At 39.5% G+C, this 12,578-nt stretch overlaps 1 long non-coding RNA gene across 2 annotated transcripts; it reads left to right on the top strand.

The window, feature by feature from the left end:
• Positions 1 to 1,597: 1,597 nt before the first annotated feature.
• LOC143209706 (uncharacterized) lies at positions 1,598 to 4,446 on the top strand. Of its 2 annotated transcripts, none has more exons than XR_013009134.1 (3): positions 1,598 to 2,487; positions 4,000 to 4,058; positions 4,257 to 4,446. It is a non-coding gene; the product is annotated as an uncharacterized LOC143209706 (long non-coding RNA). The 2 variants fall into 2 exon arrangements; XR_013009135.1 differs by lacking the exons at positions 4,000 to 4,058; positions 4,257 to 4,446 and adding exons at positions 2,686 to 2,744; positions 2,943 to 3,619 and having other exon boundaries at positions 2,261 to 2,487.
• The last annotated feature ends 8,132 nt before the right edge of the window (positions 4,447 to 12,578 follow it).

The following is a 12,578-nucleotide window of genomic DNA, read 5'->3' as shown; positions in this document are numbered from 1 at the left end:
TTATTCGTCGTTGGCCCAACGTTGGGTATTGGTCGGCAAACTGTCATAATTTTTCGTCGTTATACGTTGGGTATTCGTCGTTGGCCTTATGTTGGGTATTCGTCGTTGGCCCAACGTTGGGTATTCGTCGGCAAACTGACGTAATTTTTCTTCGATGGCCCTAGGTTGGGGATTTGTCGGCAAAACCACTAACCATGCCCCACCATTCCCCAACAAACTCCCAACCGTTGGCCACCGTTGGCCAACCGTAAATGCTACTAGGGCTACAAATTCAATACGAAGTATGCATTTCCTTCGAATGTTTGGAGATTTTCAATTTTTTTGCATATGTTTGCATAATCCGAAAAATCTGAAAAACACTAACATCATAATATAAACGTGATCAACTGAAAACTTCGATATAAAATTGGCTATTTACAACCAAAAAGTTTGAAAATGGTCTCAATCGCGTGTATGCTATTAGGCAGAATGTTCATGAATTTTTTCGTAGTTTTTTATTGTACATGGTGTGATTAAAAATTAATTTGGATGAGCACTTTTGACCATCCCCTAGTAGCATTTACGGTTGGCCAACGGTGGCCAACGGTTGGGAGTTTGTTGGGGAATGGTGGGGCATGGTTAGTGGTTTTGCCGACAAATCCCCAACCTAGGGCCAACGAAGAAAAATTACGTCAGTTTGCCGACGAATACCCAACGTTGGGCCAACGACGAATAACCAACATAGGGCCAACGACGAATACCCAACATAAGGCCAACGAAGAAAAATTACCGTCAGTTTGCCGACGAATACCCAACGTTGGGCCAACGACGAATACCCAACATAGGACCAACGAAGAAAAATTACGTCAGTTTGCCGACGAATACCCAACGTTGGGCCAACGACGAATACCCAACATAAGGCCAACGAAGAAAAATTACCGTCAGTTTGCCGACGAATACCTAACGTTGGGCCAACGACGAATACCCAACATAGGGCCAACGACGAATACCCAACATAAGGCCAACGAAGAAAAATTACGTCAGTTTGCCGACGAATACCCAACGTTGGTCCAACGACGAATACCCAACATAGGGCCAACGACGAATACCCAACATAAAGCCAACGAAGAAAAATTACGTCAGTTTGCCGACGAATACCCAACATTGGGTCAACGACGAATACCCAACATAGGACCAACGACGAATACCCGTCGTTCAAGATATATGTAGCGTCGATCGTCATTTGGTATTTGCCGATTTTCACTATTTCATTCTTCTGTGCTGTGTCGAACTGTCGAAGTGGTCGTTCTTTGTGTCGCGTGTTTTACTTCATTTCATTAACAAAAAATTTTGATAATGTACAAAGTGATGGAATTTAATTCAACACCATTAATTTAATTCAATTCAGCATCATCGTTCGGTAGAACAGCAGCCATATGGATGCAGCTACGCCAAATATTTGTAAGTATATTGTTAAATTAGTAATGACCCTAGTAGCATTTACGGTTGGCCAACGGTGGCCAACGGTTGGGAGTTTGTTGGGGAATGGTGGGGCATGGTTAGTGGTTTTGCCGACAAATCCCCAACCTAGGGCCAACGAAGAAAAATTACGTCAGTTTGCCTTCGAATACCCAACGTTGGGCCAACGACGAATAACCAACATAGGGCCAACGACGAATACCCAACATAAGGCCAACGAAGAAAAATTACCGTCAGTTTGCCGACGAATACCCAACGTTGGGCCAACGACGAATAACCAACATAGGGCCAACGACGAATACCCAACATAAGGCCAACGAAGAAAAATTACCGTCAGTTTGCCGACGAATGCCCAACGTTGGGCCAACGACGAATACCCAACATAGGGCCAACGACGAATACCCAACATAGGACCAACGAAGAAAAATTACGTCAGTTTGCCGACGAATACCCAACGTTGGGCCAACGACGAATAACCAACATAGGGCCAACGACGAATACCCAACATAAGGCCAACGAAGAAAAATTACCGTCAGTTTGCCGACGAATACCCAACGTTGGGCCAACGACGAATAACCAACATAGGGCCAACGACGAATACCCAACATAAGGCCAACGAAGAAAAATTACGTCAGTTTGCCGACGAATACCCAACGTTGGGCCAACGACGAATAACCAACATAAGGCCAACGAAGAAAAATTACGTCAGTTTGCCGACGAATACCCAACGTTGGGTCAACGATGAATACCCAACATAGGACCAACGACGAATACCCGTCGTTCACGATATATATGGAGCGTCGATCGTCATTTGGTATTTGTCGATTTTCACTATTTCATTCTTCTGTGCTGTGTCGAACTGTCGAAGTAGTCGTTCTTTGTGTCGCGTGTTTTACTTCATTTCATTAACAAAAAATTTTGATAATGTACAAAGTGGTGGAATTTAATTCAACACCATTAATTTAATTCAATTCAGCATCATCGTTCGGTAGAACAGCAGCCATATGGATGCAGCTACGCCAAATATTTGTAAGTATATTGTTAAATTAGTAATGAGTGGTTTAGTTTAACAATTATTTATACCTATACTTAATTATACGTGTTACCACGTATTGTAGATACTTTCTAAAGAATGTGTGTAATTTATGCATGCATTCAATTGCAATTAACAATTTTGTTTCCTTTTGCTTTTCTTGTTGTAAGATTAATTTCTATGTCATTTTTCAGATTTTACTGAGGCACAAGTGTTCGATGGATCATCAGCCATGCAGCTACGCCAAATATTTGTAAGTATATTGTTAAATTAGTAATGAGTGGTTTAGTTTAACAATTATTTATACCTATACTTAATTATACGTGTTACCACGTATTGTAGATACTTTCTAAAGAATGTGTGTAATTTATGCATGCATTCAATTGCAATTAACAATTTTGTTTCCTTTTGCTTTTCTTGTTGTAAGATTAATTTCTATGTCATCTTTCAGATTTTACTGAGGCACAAGTGTTAGATTGATCATCAGCCATGCAGCTACGCCAATATCTATAACTGCGAAAAACAGTTGTATTTTAAGTACGTCGTTATCCGATTCTTGTTTCACCATCTTAAGCGGAACTGTTGTAATTATCAGAACTATTGAAGAGGTGTAATATGAATGTAATATCATATTACTAATGTGCAACGTGTTATGTATGTAATATGAATGTAATGTCATATTACTAATGTGCAATGTGTGTTATGTACGTAATATAATATGTAATGTAAGGAATCTTACTTTTATAATATGTAATATATGTATACATTTCGTACATATATATGTAAGAAATCCGTTATATGCTAGCGTGCATAATAAGTTAGTACTTATATATTAATATAATATGTGAGGCAAAAATTGTTACCTCACAAAATGACTGATTGTGAGATATAAAAATAAAATATTTTTATAATACACATATATATATGTATATAATTAATTGACCCTACAGAAAGAATCCTTTTGTTGGCTTTTCGTATTATAGTAATGTAGGCCCTACGTTGGGTATTACCGTTGGCCCTACGTTGGGTATTACCGTTGGCCCGACATTGGACGTGATCGTTGGCCCTACGTTGGGTATTACCGTTGGCCCGACATTGGACGTGATCGTTGGCCCTACGTTGGGTATTACCGTTGGCCCGACATTGAACGTGATCGTTGGCCCTACGTTGGGTATTACCGTTGGCCCGACGCTGGCGCAACGTTGGCTGAACGTTGGCCCAACGTTGGCCCTGACTGTTGGCCCAACTGCAAAAAAGAGCGACATTTCTAACGGTTGCCCAACGTAAACCCCCAACGTAGGCCCAACGAAACGCCAACCGTAAATGCTACTAGGGGAGTGGTTTAGTTTAACAATTATTTATACCTATACTTAATTATATGTGTTACCACGTATTGTAGATACTTTCTAAAGACTGTGTGTAATTTATGCATGCATTCAATTGCAATTAACAATTTTGTTTCCTTTTGCTTTTCTTGTTGTAAGATTAATTTCTATGTCATTTTTCAGATTTTACTGAGGCACAAGTGTTCGATGGATCATCAGCCATGCAGCTACGCCAAATATTTGTAAGTATATTGTTAAATTAGTAATGAGTGGTTTAGTTTAACAATTATTTATACCTATACTTAATTATACGTGTTACCACGTATTGTAGATACTTTCTAAAGAATGTGTGTAATTTATGCATGCATTCAATTGCAATTAACAATTTTGTTTCCTTTTGCTTTTCTTGTTGTACGATTAATTTCTATGTCATTTTTCAGATTTTACTGAGGCACAAGTGTTCGATTGATCATCAGCCATGCAGCTACGCCAATATCTATAACTGCGAAAAACAGTTGTATTTTAAGTACGTCTTTATCCGATTCTTGTTTCACCATCTTAAGCGGAACTGTTGTAATTATCAGAACTATTGAAGAGGTGTAATATGAATGTAATATCATATTACTAATGTGCAACGTGTTAATAATGTAATATGAATGTAATGTCATATTACTAATGTGCAATGTGTGTTATGTACGTAATATAATATGTAATGTAAGGAATCTTACTTTTATAATATGTAATATATGTATACATTTCGTACATATATATGTAAGAAATCCGTTATATGCTAGCGTGCATAATAAGTTAGTACTTATATATTAATATAATATGTGAGGCAAAAATTGTTACCTCACAAAATGACTGATTGTGAGATATAAAAATAAAATATTTTTATAATACACATATATATATGTATATAATTAATTGACCCTACAGAAAGAATCCTTTTGTTGGCTTTTCGTATTATAGTAATGTAGGCCCTACGTTGGGTATTACCGTTGGCCCTACGTTGGGTATTACCGTTGGCCCGACATTGGACGTGATCGTTGGCCCTACGTTGGGTATTACCGTTGGCCCGACATTGGACGTGATCGTTGGCCCTACGTTGGGTATTACCGTTGGCCCGACATTGAACGTGATCGTTGGCCCTACGTTGGGTATTACCGTTGGCCCGACGCTGGCGCGACGTTGGCTGAACGTTGGCCCAACGTTGGCCCTGACTGTTGGCCCAACTGCAAAAAAGAGCGACATTTCTAACGGTTGCCAACGCAAACCCCCAACGTAGGCCCAACGAAACGCCAACCGTAAATGCTACTAGGGGAGTGGTTTAGTTTAACAATTATTTATACCTATACTTAATTATATGTGTTACCACGTATTGTAGATACTTTCTAAAGACTGTGTGTAATTTATGCATGCATTCAATTGCAATTAACAATTTTGTTTCCTTTTGCTTTTCTTGTTGTAAGATTAATTTCTATGTCATTTTTCAGATTTTACTGAGGCACAAGTGTTCGATGGATCATCAGCCATGCAGCTACGCCAAATATTTGTAAGTATATTGTTAAATTAGTAATGAGTGGTTTAGTTTAACAATTATTTATACCTATACTTAATTATACGTGTTACCACGTATTGTAGATACTTTCTAAAGAATGTGTGTAATTTATGCATGCATTCAATTGCAATTAACAATTTTGTTTCCTTTTGCTTTTCTTGTTGTAAGATTAATTTCTATGTCATCTTTCAGATTTTACTGAGGCACAAGTGTTAGATTGATCATCAGCCATGCAGCTACGCCAATATCTATAACTGCGAAAAACAGTTGTATTTTAAGTACGTCTTTATCCGATTCTTGTTTCACCATCTTAAGCGGAACTGTTGTAATTATCAGAACTATTGAAGAGGTGTAATATGAATGTAATATCATATTACTAATGTGCAACGTGTTATGTATGTAATATGAATGTAATGTCATATTACTAATGTGCAATGTGTGTTATGTACGTAATATAATATGTAATGTAAGGAATCTTACTTTTATAATATGTAATATATGTATACATTTCGTACATATACAGGGTGTCCCTAACTAAGTGTAAGTCCCGGAAATGGGAGGTTCCTGAGACCATTCTAAGAGACATTTTCCTTTGCACCAATGTCAACTTCGGCTTTGTTTAGGAGTTATTAACGAAAAACACGGACCAATCAGAGCGCGCCCTGGGCCGCCGCGCCGCGCCGTGTCGCGCCTTGCCGGCAAGCGAGTGTCGGTGGTACGCCGTGACATCGCAACGAACAAGAGTTTCTCGATTATGTGAATGCTCTCCGATTTCAATGAGCTTTGGATATGTGGTCAAGATCATTATTCTGAACAACATTTCTGTTTAGACTTTTTGGCGATCGGCTTTAGTTTCCGAGATTATCGCGAGAAACTTTACTTGTAAATCCATGGGATCGATGTACTACTAGCTTCTATCCGATTTAGATGAACTTTGGATATGTGGTCAAGATCATTATTCTGAACAACATTTCTCTTTAGACTATTTGGCGGTTGGCTTTAGTTTACGAGGTTATCGTAAAAAAAGAGAAGAAGCAGAAACTGATTGTATTAAAAACTCACGTATTCAGCCGTAAATCAATTTGCTGCTTCGAAATGTGTGTCTTGAAATTTCTCCACACTCACAATCACTGTTCACATTTGTCAACACATAGTTATGCACTAATAATAATTGCCATATCCCTTGTACTGCTGCACAAATCACAACAATCAGGTAATGCAATCACTAGACCGCGGATTTCATGCATTTGTAGCAAACATGAGTAGGTGCATTTTAATACAGTAGAGAGATTAAAATAATTTCAAAACACCATAGTATTATTTTCAACTTCTTAAACTGATCACAGTGAGAATCAAATATCTGTCTGGCTCCTGTCCCTTGTAATAGCGGCTGTCAACATTAATTTTGCATAAAGATCCGCAGTCTAGTGATTAGTTTAAATATCACTATCAAAAACACAGCTAATAGCAACCGTTAGCTGTGAATTAACAAGTCTTTGGAGATGTTCTCTCTACCGCGGCTCGAACGACACTGATTTTCCGCAAGATTTTTCTAAAGAATTTAGGAAGGGCATTTAGAGTGTCGAAATTCGAAATGCACGCAGTAGCACGTTTACGAAAACGACGGGACGGTTAGACGAAAAACAGAACGCGAGAAGGACCGCTGTAAGATTTACGGCAGACACATGTTTAGTTTTTCCTGCAGATTGGTACGCAGAGTACGCATGTGAGGCAAAAATTGTTACCTCACAAAATGACTGATTGTGAGATATAAAAATAAAATATTTTTATAATACACATATATATATGTCTATAATTAATTGACCCTACAGAAAGAATCCTTTTGTTGGCTTATCGTATTATAGTAATGTAGGCCCTACGTTGGGTATTACCGTTGGCCCGACATTGGACGTGATCGTTGGCCCTACGTTGGGTATTACCGTTGGCCCGACATTGGACGTGATCGTTGGCCCTACGTTGGGTAATACCGTTGGCCCGACATTGGACGTGATCGTTGGCCCTACGTTGGGTATTACCGTTGGCCCGACGCTGGCGCAACGTTGGCTGAACGTTGGCCCAACGTTGGCCCTGACTGTTGGCCCAACTGCAAAAAAGAGCGACATTTCTAACGGTTGCCCAACGCAAACCCCCAACGTAGGCCCAACGAAACGCCAACCGTAAATGCTACTAGGGTCTTATCCGGCTATACGATTTTTCATACTTACTATTTGCAAAAAATCTGAAAAAATTCACGATCATAAGGAATAATATCTACAATTTTGTAGAATTTTTCTAGAATAAACAGGGAAAATGTGGGAAAAACCAATAATTAGTTTTTACCCTTTCACTACCCTCCTGGTTGAGATAAAGGGTTCAAACTTACGAATATACATATAATATATATTTAAACTTTTTGGAAGGTTAAAAAATGTAATTAAAAATGTAATGAAAAATAAAAATAAAAATCGCTGCCCGCGGGGAATCGAAGGCTAGCTCCAGATTGCGATTGATACGCTCGACGGCTCGACGGCCGAATTTCAGAATCAGTTCCGTTTCCGTCAAGCAGGCGGGGGGTGGCTTAGTGATGGGCATTATCGACTAAATTCAACTATCGACTAATTACTATTTACCCTGATAACCAAATTCTCGATTTTTGCCTGGGATTCTCCGCGCGTATTAGTAGCTATTTTTGCCGTCTAATAGCGGAGGGCAATAGCAGAAGGCAAATTGAAGGCAGCCAGCCGGCCGAAGCTGAATTTGTTTAAGAGGGCAGTACCGTCGCGTCTACTGATCTGATTGGCTAATATCGTTTTACAGGGCCGCATCGTCGGTGAGGGTAGTTCGCACTGATGTGGCAGATGTCAGCAGCGAAGTAATCGAGCGCACGAGGAAGAAGATCGATCGACACCAATCGATACGATCAGCGTGTCGTTCGGAATAACGCATACGGTCGTGCGCAGGCGCGGCAGCTCCCTACTACGCACAGATGCACATTTTGTGCACATGCAAATTTTACTTATTCTCATATTTATGTTATTTTTCTTAGACTGCGGATCTTTATGCGAAATAAAAATTGTCTGCATAGATTGCAAGAGATGGAAACTATAAAAATTGCATTGCCATACCATTTTCTCTACAGTTCAATTTCAATTCATTACATTTCGAAATTTATTGAAATGTGTTTATGGAAAAAAAGTGTCGTTCGACGGAAAAGAAAATTTATATTTTTTGTATGACTACTATACACTTATTTTAATGTTTAAATATTAATAATTTTAAATTCAGACTACTCAATATCAGAAGGGATAATAAATGAATGAAGTAGGAAATAATAAATATTATATTTTTCATTTAGTTTGATTATTTTTCTTTATTAGTCAACTATTAGTCAAATTTTTACAAACCTTGACTTGCGCGAACACAGAAGATGATTTGCAGGACAAATCTGATAAACAGGTTCTGGAAGATCAGCTTTTCTTCGTAACTCCTCCCGTGAATCGCTCGAGTACAGTGCTGCTCTCACCGCATTTCTTCTTGGTTGAAAATGGTTGAAAAGAGGATTGTCTTATTATACAGACCTGCACAGACCTGGGCGACGCTGGCTCGAAAAATACATGTTGCTGTTGCTGCTTCTCACCAAAGAGGACTGAAGAGGACTAATTCTCACTAAACCTCTTTGCTTCTCACCTTCTCTTGCTCAGTAACACTCAATTACACTCAGTAAGACAGTTCCAGTCCCCACGTCATCCACTCCGACAAAGGAGTTGCAGGCTGCAACAGGCTGCAAATGGCTGCAACTTGCAGCAACATGTGTTTTTCGAGCCAGCGTCGCCCAGATCTGTTATTATATTCGCCAATCACATCATCACATCAGTACGACTCGACGGTACTACCCTCTTAAACAAATTCAGTTTCGGCCGGCTGGCTGCCTTCAATTTGCCTTCAATTTGCCTTCAATTTGCCTTCAATTTGCCTTCTGCTATTGCCCTCCGCTATTAGACGGCAAAAATAGCTACTAATACGCGCGGAGAATCCCAGGCAAAAATCGAGTTAATCCCACCTTGAGCAACTCGAACAATAGCGCAGCTCGGAACGGGCCAATTCTTACCCTGATAGCACAGTTTGGAACTGCCAGGAAAAGTCCAGAGCGTGGAGTGAATGTGGAGGGCAGTATCGTTCCAGACGCCGCTTATTGGCTGCTCGGAGCAACGGTTGGAGTACATCTGGAAAGAGTGTGGAGTTCATGCCAGCGGGCTTCCAGAAATACGCATAGATGTAACAAAGTCCGCCGTCACAGCATCTAGAGGGCAGCTTCTTCCGTCCAGATGGAAGGCAGCTCGTGGAGTCTGTGTGGAGCGGCGGATGCCGTTATACAGGGCAGCACCGTCGGTGAGGTTATGTCAGTAATGTTGGTAATGTCGGTGAAATGAATTTCTACATATTGTACAAATATGTAGCAGTCTTCCTTTTTACCGACAATTCCAAATACCGATTCTGAATGAAAACGAAATAATAAACCCGATATAAAAAAATATTAAATTTTATTTATTTCTATTATATCTATATTATTTTTCCTAGACTGCGGATCTTTGTGCAAAATAAAAATTGTCTGCATCGATCGCAAGAGAGATGGAAACTATATGTACAAATTGAATGTTACGTTCTTCCCCCCTTGCCGTAATTTTCTTTACAGTTACATTAAGAGTAAACCTACACATAAATCAATAAACTAGTAATACATTAATTATCCCCTAATACGTACAGTTACACGAATTAATATTGGGACGATCTAAAAAAGATGATAACTTTTTTAATATTGTACTATACGATTCGAACTTTTTGGGGAGCTAGAGCAATTAGTTTACTACATCATGTGAAAAGAAATTTTTTCAAAAATTGCATTTGGTCGGAATTGCAGAGAAAATACTAAAAGTTACATTTTACAACTTTTTCGCGCGGGACTATATTGAAAATTTAAAAAGTACGTTTTGTAGGCCTGCGTAAATAATGTGCACTGTGAAAGTTTCATCGAAATCGGTTGATGCGGAAAAAAACGAAAGGGCTTGAAAGATGTAAGAATTTTTCGATGTAGGCTGAAAATCTGCGATTTTTACCATCTTTAAACGTTTGTAGCTCATTGCAACGTCAACCGATTTTGACGAAATTTTCAAAATATGTTTAGTCGACACAGATCTACAAAGCGTATTTTTCAATTTTTCAATATGGGCCCACATAAAAAAGTTGTAAAATGCAACTCTTAGTACTTTTTCATACAATTCCGATCAATTGCAATTTTTGAAAAAATTTCTTTTCACATCCTGTAGTAAACTAATTGCTCTAGCTCCCCAAAAAAGTTCAAATCGTTTAGTACAATATTAAAAAAGTTCTCGTCTTTTTTAGAACGTCCGAATATTAATTCGAGTAATTGCAGTTCCAGTATAGCCTTTTTCCAGGATTGCAAGGGTGCGGGATTCGCCTCTTCTCATCTCTCGATAATAATACAAACACGGGGTTTCTCACTAGTTAGAAACGCTAGATAAAAGATCGATCTAGGGCCCCATCTCCCTCAAAGGTCCTATTTTCCGTTTACGAGGCGAAATTTGCATTAGGCGTCACCGTAATTTGCATTATTCGGAAGCATACAAGCTATTTTCATAGCTACATGCTGCCGAATAATGCCAATTACGCCTCGTAAACGAAAAAATAGAACTTTTGAGGCAGATAGTGTCCTAGATCGATCTTTTATCTAGCGTTTTTGACTAGTGAAAAACCCCGTGTTTGTATTATTATCGAGAGATGAGAATAAGAGGCGAATCCCGCACCCTTGCAATCCTGAAAACGAGTCTACTTCCTTTTAATAAACTAAAGCAAGGATTTGAAACCAAGGAGTATGTTCGGTTGCAGGTAGCTACGGTATAAAGTTTAGTACCTTAACGGTATAAAAGGTCCAAATACATCTGGCTACATCGGCTGTGCTTCTTTCGGCTGGCTAAAAATCACTTTGTTGGGAGGTACATCTGGAAGGTCTTTAGCTGAATGTTTTATGACGGCCTCGCCTGTGAATTCGGACTCGCGCTTGTTCCTTCGCGCGGAGGGTTTTCCTTTTTCATTTGGAACAACCTAAGCATTGGAAAAACCGAAAGAATACCGGTATTATTTCGGTTTCGGTAGAAAATTGATTGTGCCGTTATTCGAAGACTTTGAATAAATCCACTATCCACAGTCCAAATTCTATCTTGAGATTAGTCTTTTTTTAATCGGAAGAACGCCACACGAAGCAGCTAGCGTCATTTACATGAAACAATCACGAAAAATAAACAAGGTCTGCAATTAACTTGTTAGTGGTTTCATGCCGATATGCCTGGCTGGCCGTCGCGCGTCGGGTTACCTGACCGTGTTTATTGCACCACTTGGCCACGGCGACCGAAGTCTTCGCCGCCCTGGCAGAAAATTATTCGAAGCTACACCGTTTCGATAGTTTCCAGATGGCTGGAAAACCCCAAGGTTTGGTTGCCACATCTGCGGTCTTGCCGAATCCCAGAGTCCGCTTCAAGCACTAGCTTAAAAGTTCCGTTCACCCCCAAATGGGACTTTCACCAACATGTTCAGTCGCGTTTTTAACACTTTTTAATGGGTTGTTAACATTTTTTTTTCTTATTAGGAATTTATTTTAGTTAGTGATCATATTCATCGATAAAAAAAGATGAGTATACGGTACTATTTATATTGAGTCCTACAAAATATTGCAATTAGAATTACGATTTCAATTATGTCTACTTGTTCTTTGAATACAGTAGAGACTCCCGTATCCGTACCCCCATTATCCGAATACATACCCTAATATAAGGACGTCCTATTGTCCGTATGTTCTGTTATCGCCGCGTCGCTCGCTGTGCCGGGATTCAAATGCGCGCCGCCTCCAGATTCCGACTTTTCGCCTCATGCTTCCGAAACTTCGGCAACGTGAAAATCGAAGGAACGCGTCGGCGTCGATCAGTCGAGCAGGTAGTTCACACAGACAGAGTAGAGGTACGCTTGTGTGTAGCGCGCAAGCAATTGAACAGGCACTCAGACGGGCTGAGTTTTCACGTTACCGAAGTTTCGAAAGCATGAGGCGAAAAGTCAGAATCTGGAGACGGCGCACAGTGTGACCTTTCGTCCAAATCGGAGACAAAATCGAAGAACTTTTGATAGAAATAAG

Source organism: Lasioglossum baleicum, chromosome 6 (assembly GCF_051020765.1).
Source record: "Lasioglossum baleicum chromosome 6, iyLasBale1, whole genome shotgun sequence".
In the NCBI taxonomy this organism is placed as follows: Eukaryota; Metazoa; Arthropoda; class Insecta; order Hymenoptera; family Halictidae; genus Lasioglossum; species Lasioglossum baleicum.
This window is presented reverse-complemented; position numbering and strand designations above follow the sequence as displayed.